Below are 9,917 nucleotides of genomic sequence, written 5' to 3'. Positions count from 1 at the left end.
CCTGGGCAGATAAATTCTATCTATATGTGCTTTAGTATTTTCAGGTCTAAGATAGGGATGATAACATAATTGTTTCCCAGCCTACTCTATAGGGTTCATTAAGGATCAGATGAAATCCCATATGTGAAAGTTCCTTATAAACTATAAAGCAATGTACAAACATAGAGAACTTTGTTGTCAGTGTGATAAAGGGTAATTCCCCGTCTTTATACCCCATGATAATGGTGGTGCAAGACATAAGGTAGCGCTATCAAGGAGAAACAGTATATACTCATGGCTCACCATGGGCTCCATGGGGTGAGGGTGATGCCTACACCAGTGAAAGAGGAACCAGTAAACTTATACCAAAGTTTGTGAACAAATAAAGACATGAGGAAAAAAGGTGGATCTAAAGGGGAAATTGTATAAGGAACAACTAAATAAACACATTCCATTTTCCCCTCTGAAGGTTCCCTAGCCTCAAAACAAAATAACATATCTGAAGCTTTTTACAAGGTGTCCAACATGAATCTTCCATTTTTGTGTTATTTGGCAGGAGTAAGAACTGGTGAAACTCACAGGCCCTTTTACCTGGTTTCATGGGAATATGACTGCTAACCTGAGAGAAGGCATGTCCTGTGATGACATTCCAGGAGCAGGCCCCATAGAAGGCTCCCTGGACTGTGGAGAATCACAATATTCCTGACTGCCAAAACTTTGGAGAAGTAAGCACATGAAGGGAGACCACCACGATCTTGCCACACTGGGGGTTGAACAGTTTCTTCTTCATGGCTCTGCATAGAGCATCTTTGAGCTCCTTTTTCCTCTGGCTGTACATGACAGAGTTCAGCAGGGGAGTGATAATGGTGTAGGTTATTGAGATGAGTCTGTTCTGTCCCTGGAAACTCTGGGACTTAAGCTTCAGGTAGATGATGCAAATACAGCCATAGTGGCTGATGACCACTATGAGGTGGGAGGTGCAGGTGGCACAGGCCTTCTTCCTACCCTCAGTTGAAGCAATCTTAAGGATGGTGCAGATGATGAGGTCATAGGAGATAAAGTTCAGGCCCATATGTAGGACAAGGACACAGACACTGACAACAAAGTTGATTATCTCATTGACAGTGGTGTCTGTGCAGGCCAGCTTCAGCAGGTGTCTCACATCACAGAAGAAGTGGGAGATGACAAAGGCATCACAAAAGGGTAGGCCAAACATAGATGTTACTTGGCAATGGCCATGCCCAGGCCAATCCTCAGTGACTCAGATCCCAGCCAGACACAAGCCCTCTTACCTATGAATACCGTAAGGGGTTGCAGATGGCCACATAGCAATCATATCCCATGGCTATGAGCAGAAAGCAGTTGTTGATGCCAAAAGTCAGATAGAAGAGCTGAGTGACACAGCCTTGCATGACAATAAGCTAGTGAGGATTCAACAGGTGAGAAATCATATGAGGAATAATGGCCACCATGTAGCAGGTCTCAGAGATAGACAGCAATGCTCAGGAAGAAGTACATGGGGGTGTGGAGGTGAATGTCCAGGCGAATAATGGTCACAATAATCACATTGCCAGAGAGTCAGCAGGTACAAAGTTAGAAAGACAATAAAGAAGACAAGTTTGTGCTGTCACCTGAAGCTGGAGAAACCTTCAAAGAAGAGCTCAGTCACAGCAGTGGACTTTGACCTTGGCACTGAAGAATGTCTAAATCTGAAGGAAATGGACAAAGGAAAGACAGAGGTGAGGCTCTAATTATGTAACAGATTACACAGTGGTCTGAGCAGCATCAGTTTTTTGGATTCCTTGGATAATGTTCCAGGCACAGGGGTTATCTTTTTTCCTCTACTGATCAAGAGCTCAGCACTCTTGGGAATAAACTAAGAAGCTTCTAATGACCTACTGGATTAAGGGCAGAGATCAAAGGGAAGGAAATTTCAACATAATGTGAACAACGAAATTACGAAAACAGCTACCCTACTTGACCATTAAAGAGGTGGGTCCAGGTCAGAGGGGAAGAAAATGATGAATGGGCCAGGCACTTCAGCTTCCTCTATACTTACCCTTAATCTGAGCCTTTGATGATACAATGAGGAGGCAGAGATAGTGAAGGTTGATAAGTATCCAGGGTTAATCCATTCATTTTCATCAGTATGAATTGCCAGCAAAGACTGCCCTGGGAGGATCCCAGATCAAGCATTCTTCCCAAATATCTGGAGTCCTGGGCATTACTTTCCTTAGCTCTGCTCCTTTAGATGACTAGTGCAAGGCCAGGCTGTGGGCGAGCCATTCAAACTACAATAGTGGCTATGTTTTCAGAAATAGAGGTCACTGTTTTGGTCTTTTTTTTCCAGTTGTTCCCATAACAAATATTTCTGCAGTAGAAAACTTTGTCAGGATGTCATTTCACACATAAGTGAAGAACAGGTAGTGAAAAAATGCAGAGTCAAAGGTTATGAGCATCTTCAACTTTGAGAGAGTGCCATGTTTTTCTCTATAAAATTTTTACCAAGTGATCTCTCACAAAGAATGTATCAAAATGCAATTTTCCATTGTTATGCCTCAAAGAGGAAATAGAGTGTAATGGGAAGCAGTACGTACTCTGAAGCCACACTGCCCAGAATTTAATTTTGGTTCCACCAGGTCATAACTATGTAACTGTGGGCAAGTTATTTAACTTGTCTGTGTCTCAATTGCTTTATCTCTAAAATGAGCTTAATGATAGCACCTTCTTTACAGAGTTATTGTGAGGATTAAATCCATTAATATCTCAAAGTGCTTAGAAAAGTGTCTGGCACCTAGTGAATGCTATATGGTACTCTAAGTGTACATAAAGTCTGAAGCATTCCATCAGCAGAGATAGTAAAGGAGGTGTGTTTAACCAGAAGACTTCCAATGATGATTTTAGAAAGAATTGGAAGCCAAAGACAAAGGACAATAATTACAGAAACTGTGCATGAATACAATCAATTTTATAACCTATTCAATGTGCTTATGCAGTTAATTCTTGTATTTCTCTGTGAAATCAGTGATAAAATTCACAACTGATCTTAAAGGGAGAAGAATTCCAAAGAAGAGCATTAATTAATTTATTTATTCGTCAAATATTTCTTATTCCCATACTATGTGTCAAGGTCCATGAATTCAATGGCTAGTACATTTTAGTTTCTCGGTAATTATTTACTGAGTGAATAAAGAATGGGAAAGAGTCCCTGATGTTAAATAACTCACAACATCAATAGAAAAGAAAGGTAAATGGGAGTAACAATGTAGAGAGTAAGGGCTGCTATGATAGAGCTTAGTGTAGGATGATATGGAAACATGAAGAAGGGTTCCTAACTCAGTCTTAGGGTCAAAGAATACTACAAAGGAGGTATTGTCCAAGATAGTAAAGGAAAAGTGAATAAGGCTTATGTTGCAGGCAGCATCAAGTAAGAGGGCCCAGCATTTCTAAGATCCAGATGAAGCAGCATGAGAATCTCTGTAGCTCAGTGGTTACATATGGAGGACCCGGAAACAGAAGGCCCGACGATGAATTCTCATTCCACCTTGGGCAAAGTCTGAACCTGTCTGTAACACAAGTTCCTCATCTATAAAATGGGTAATGTTAGTACTTAACTCATAAGAATACTGTGAGGCTCAAATGAGTCAATACATAAATCATTGAGCAAGGTGACTGACAAATAGTAACATCCCAAAAAATGTTGGCCATAATTATTATTATCATGATTAGAGAAGATTATGTCATGTTTAGGGAATGAAAGGGTGGTTCTGAATGGGTCTAGGACTTTGTGCTTCATAACAACATTAAAGAGGCCGAGTCCTTGGGAACTGCTATAAGGAAGAAAGAGAAACCAAGCTACAACCCTGGGATTGAAAAGCACCATGGTGTGTGGGATTTTCCAAAACACAAATGATGAATTTGATATGTCATCATGTACTTCCTAGTATTGTGTGAGTTGAATGAGCCTATATTAGCTCTGTGCATTCCATTCATAACTGTATTTAAATGAATCACATCCCTTCTCTGCTTCTTTTACTGCAGACTTCAGAGTCTCTTCTTATCAGATAACTTGCACACTGGAGATCTTGAGACTCTCACCAGGGCATTTCCCCAGCTATTCTCTGAATCTTCTGCAGTAGTGTGAATGAGAAATTTACCTGCGCTGCATGAAGCTGACCAAGGATTTGCATACGGATTCTTTTCTTTTGACTGCTCACCAATTAAACCCATCTCCGTTTAGTTTTTAACTTTTTAGGCCTGTATACTTAGGAATAGCCTATTGTGGCATCAAATTCCACTTTCTTTTTAATTAGTAAGTCAGAACATTGTGCTTTAAGCATACTCCATACTCCGTTTTTCTAATACATTATTTTGCAATTTCTCACTGAGACTTACCTGCCTCTTCCTACCAGCTGCAAAGAGATTTTGGTCATTCATTTCCATTGATTTTATATCTTCACAAACTTTGAGGAGTCTACCTATACATTTCCATCAAGATAATTAACCACTTAACTTTACATGTATTATCTATCTCTAATCTATCCATAATGATAAAGTCTCTCCATTATTTTAATGGCTCAAATGTTGAAGACAGCTTCTTTTCCAATTTTTAAAAAATTATATTATTTGTTTTTATTAATCTTTCTTAAATGTATGTATAGCTCACACTTATTTCAATGAGTTTTTTAGGTTTCTAAATTGGCACATAATATTTTACATATTTATGGGGTACATGTGAGTATTTGTTACATGCAGAGAATGTATAATGATCAAATCAGGGTATTTAGGTTATCTATCACCTTCAGTATTTATCATTTCTATGTGTTGGAAACATTTCAAGTCCTCTCTTCTAGCTACTTTGAGATTTACAACACGTTGTTACTAGCTGCAGTCACCCTAACCTGCTGTGGACAATGAGAATTTATAACTTCTAACTGTATGTTTGTAACCATTGACCAACCTCTCTTCATCACTACCCTCCTACCCACACACCCTTCCTAGGCTTTAGTATCTACTGTTCTGTTCTATACCTCGATGAAATCAACTTTTGTAGCTCCCACATATGAATGAGAACATGTAAAATTTTTCTTTTTGTGTCTGGCTTATTTCACTTAATGACCTCCAGTTCCATCCATGTTGCTTCAAATGATGGGATTTCATTCTTTTTATGGTCAAACAGTATTCCATTGTGTTTATATACCACATTTACTTTGTACATTTGTCAGTTGATGGCCACTTAGGTAAATTCCATATCTTAGCTATTTTGAAGAGTGTTGCGATAAACATGAAAGTGTAGATATCTCTTCAATATATTGATTTCCTTGCTTTTGAACATATACCCAACAGCAGAATTGCTGGATCATATGGTAGCTCTATTTTTAGCTTTTGAGAAATGTCATACTGTTTTCTATAGCAACTGTACTAATTTACATTCCCACCAATATTGTATAAGAGTTCCCTTTTCTTTGCATCTTCTGTTATTTATTAATTTTAGTAATAGCCATTCTAACTAGGGTAAGATGATATATCTCATTGTGATTTTGATTTGAATTTCCCTGATGATTAGTGATATTAAGCATTTTTTCATATACGGTTGGTCATTTTTTGTATATCTTCTTTTGAAAAATGTCTATTCTTGTCCTTGCCCACTTTTTACTTGGATTTTTATTTTTACTGTTGAGGTGAGTTCCTTGTATATTCTGGATATTAGTCCCTTGTGGGATGAATAGTTTGCAAATATATACTCCCATTCAATGTGTTGTTTCTCAACTCTTGATTGTTTCCTTTGCTGTGAAGAAGCTATTTAGTTTAATAGAGTTCAATTTATCTGTTTGTTTTTATCTATGCTTTTGAGGTCTTCACCATACATAAATCTTTGCCTGCATCAGTATTCTGAAGTGTTTTCCCTACATTTTCTTCTAGTTATTTCATAGTCTTGGGTCTTACATTCAAGTCTTTTATCCATCTTGTGTTGATTTTTTTATATGGTGAGAGATAGAAGCCCACTTTTATTCTTCTGCATATGGACATCCAATTTTCCCAGTACCACTTATTGAAGAAGGTATCCTTTTCCCAATGCATGTTCTTAGTGCCTTTGTCTAAAATCAGTTGACTTGAACAAATGAATGTATTTCTGAATTCTCTATTCTGTTTCACTGGTCTGTGTGTCTGTTTTTATACTAATACCATGTTATTTTGGTTATGATAGCCTTGTAACACATTTTGAAGTCAGGTCAGGTGATGCCTCGAGCTTTGTTGTTTTTGCTCAAGATTGCTTTGGCTAGTCAAGCTCCTTTTTGGTTCCATACAAATTTTTGGATTGCTTTTTCTAATTCTGTGAAATATGACATTGATATTTGAATGGAGATTGCATTGAATCTATAGATCACTTTGGGCAATATGGTAATTTTAATGATATGAATATGGTAATTAATTTTAAATATATGACTAATATTCAATTTTAGTAATATGTTAATGATATTAATTATTTTAAGAACGTGAAAATATTAATGTGATTATTTAATGATAATTAATTGTTTAATTTATGAACATGAGACATCTTTTCATTTGTTGTGCCCTGTTAAATTTCTTTCATCAATGTTTTATAGTTTTTCTTGCACAGCTCTTTCACCTCCTTTGTTAAATTTATTCCTAGTTTTTTTTCAGTTATTGTAAATGGGATTGCCTTCTTTATTAAAGAAATAAAGAATTCACTAGGTCACTATTCATGTATAAAAATGCCATTGATTTTTGTGTGTTGATTTTGTATCTTACAACTTTACTAAATTTATTTATAGATTTAAGAGGTTTTTTCAGTGGAGTCTTTAGGTTTTTCTAGATGTAAGATTATATCATCAGCAAAGAGGGACAATTTGACTTATTCTTATCCAATTTGAGTATCTTAGTTTACTCTTGTTTGATTGCTCTGGCTACGACTTCTAGTACTACATCAAATAAGAATGGTGAAAGGGAGAATCCTTGTCTTGTTCCAGTTCTTAGATAAAAGGCTTTCAGGTTTTCCCCATTCAGTACAATGTTAACTGTGGGTTTGTCATAAGTGGCCTATATTATGTTCAGGTATGATCTTTCTTTGCCTAGTTTCTTGAGACTTTTTTAACATGGGGGAATATTGCAAAATAATTTTTCTTCATCTATTGAGATGATCATATGGTTTTTGTCCATCATGTTGACGTGATGTATCGTGTTTATTGATTTGTATATGTTGAACCATTCTTGCATCTCTGGTATAAATCCCACTTAATCCTGGTGCATTATTATTTTTTTTGATGTGCTGTTGGTTTTCGTTTGGTAGTATTTTGTTTAAAATTTTTGTATCTGTGTTCATCAGGATCATTTTACTGTAGTTTTCTTTTTTGTTGCATCCTTGTTTGGTTTTAGTATTAGGGTAATGCAGCCTCATACAATGAGTTAGAGAAAATTTTCTCCTTTAATTTTTTTGAAATAATTTGAGGAAATTGATGTTAGTTCTTTTTGGAAAGTTTGGTGGTGTTTTTTCAGGGAAGCCATCCAATTCTGGGATTTTCTTTGTTAGGAGGCCTGTTATTATTGATCCAATCTCATTACTCATTATTAGTGTGTTCAAGTTTTTTATTTCTTCCTGATTCAAGTCTTGGTAGGTGATATGAGTCTAGAAATTTATTCATTTCCTCTAGGTTTTCTATTTTGTTAGTGTGTATTGCTCATAATAGTCTCCAATAATCTTTTCTAATTCTGTGGTATCAGTTGTAATGTCTCCTTTTTCATTTCTGATTTTATTTATTTGGGTCTTCTCTCTTTTTCTCTTGGTTATTCCACCTAGCAGTTTATTGATTTTGTTTATCTATTAAAAAACATTTCATTTCATTGATTTTTTAATTTTTGAGTCTCTATTTCATTTAGTTCTGCTTTGATCTTTATTATTTCTTCTACTAATTTTGAATTTGTTTTGTTCTTGCTTTTCTAGTTCATTGAAGTAAATCATTAAATTGTTTATTTAAAATCTACTTTTTTCTATACGTGTTTATTTCTATAAAATTCCCTCTTAGCACTGCTTTTGCTGTCTCTCACAAGTCTTGCTATGTTGTGTTTCCATTTTATTTGTTTCAGTACATTTTATTTCTTCCATAATTCCTTTCTTGATCAAATGGCCTTTGAGGAGTGATATGGTTTGACTCTGACCACACCCAAATCTTATCTTAAATTGTAGTTCCCATAATTCCCACACGTCATGGGAGAAACACAGTGGGAGGTAATTGATTCATGGGGCAGGTCTTTCCCATACTGTTCTCATAATAGTGAATAAGTCTCATGAGATCTGAAGCTTTTAAAAGTGGGAGTTGTCCTGCACAAGTTTTCTCTCTTGTCTGCCATCATGTAAGACATGCCTTTCACTTTCTGCCTCCTCACCCACATGGAACTATGAGTCCACTAAACTTCTTTTTCTTTATAATTAACCAGTCTCAGGTTGTCTTTATTAGCAGTACAAGAAAAGACTAACAGTAAATTGGTACCGGGAGTAGGGTGCTGCTGTATAGATACCCAAAAATGTAAAAGCAACTTTGGAACTGGATAACAGGCAGAGGTTGGAACAGTCTGGAGGGCTGAGAAGAAGACAGGAAAATGTGGGAAAGTTTGGAACTATCTAGAAACTTATTGACTGGCTTTTACCAAAATTCTTATAATGATATGGACAATGAAATCCAGGCTCTGGTGCTCTCAGATGGAGAAGAGAAACCTGTTGGGAACTGGAGTAAAGGTGATTCTTGTTATATTTTAGCAAAGAGACTTGCATCATTATGCCCCTGCCCCAGAGATTTGTGAAACTTTGAACTTGAGGGAGATGATTTAGGGTATCTGGTGGAAGAAATTTCTAAGCAGCAAAGCATTCAAGAGGTGACTTGGGTGCTGTTAAAAGCATTTAGTTTTAAAAGGGAAGCAACATAAAAGTTCAGAAAATTTGCAGCCTGACAATGCAATAGAAAAGAAACTCTCATTTTCTGAGGAGAAATTCAAGCCAGCTGGAGAAGTTTGCATATGTAACAAGGAGCCAAATGTTAATTGCCAAAACAATGGGGAAGATATCTCCAGGGCATGTTAGAGCAGCAGCCCCTCCCACCACAGGCCAGGAGGCCTAGGAGGAAAAAGGGTTTTCCTGGGCCAGGTCCAGGGCCCCCCTGTTATGCACAGTCTGTTGGTGCCCTGAGTCCCAGCCACCCTAGCCATGGCTAAAAGGGAACAAGGTACAGCTCAGGTCATAGCTTCAGATGGTGCAATCCCCATACCTTGGCAGCTGCCATGTGGTGTTCAGCCTGCAGGTGAACAGAAGTCAAGAATTGAGGCTTGGGAACCTCTGCCTAGATTTCACAGGATGTATGGAAACACCTGGATATCCAGGCAGAAGTTTGCTGCAGGGGTGGGGCCTTTACAGAGAACCTGTGCTAGGGCAGTGTGGAAGGAAAATGTGTGGTTGAAGCCCCCACACAAAGTCCTCACTGGGACACTGGCTAGTGGAGCTATGAGAAGAGGGACACTGTCCTCCAGACCTCAGAATGGTAGATCTACCAACAGCTTGCACTGAGCACCTGGAAAAGCCACACACCTTCAACACCAGCACATGAAAGCAGCTAGAAGGGAGGCTGTACCCTGTAAAGCCACAGGGGTGGAGCTGCCCAAGATCATGGGAACTCACCTCTTGCATCAGTGTGACCTGAATGTGAGACATAGAGTCAAAGGAGATCATTTTGGAGCTTTAAGATGTGACTGTCCCATGGGATTTCAGACTTGCATGGAGCCTGTAGCCCCTTCATTTTGGCCAATTTCTCCTATTTAGAATGAGTGTATTTACCCACTGCTTGCAACCCCATTGTACCTAGGAAGTAACTAACTTGCTTTTGATTATACAGGCTCACAGGCGAAAGGGACTTGGCTTATCTCAGATG

At 37.7% G+C, this 9,917-nt stretch overlaps 1 pseudogene; it reads right to left on the bottom strand.

Moving 5' to 3' along the window:
* Positions 1-670: 670 nt before the first annotated feature.
* Positions 671-4,209, bottom strand: LOC100457018 (olfactory receptor 10J3-like; annotated as a pseudogene).
* Between the last annotated feature and the right edge of the window lie 5,708 nt (positions 4,210-9,917).

The sequence above is a fragment of the Pongo abelii genome, chromosome 1, assembly GCF_028885655.2.
Source record: "Pongo abelii isolate AG06213 chromosome 1, NHGRI_mPonAbe1-v2.0_pri, whole genome shotgun sequence".
Taxonomy (NCBI): Eukaryota; Metazoa; Chordata; class Mammalia; order Primates; family Hominidae; genus Pongo; species Pongo abelii.
This window is presented reverse-complemented; position numbering and strand designations above follow the sequence as displayed.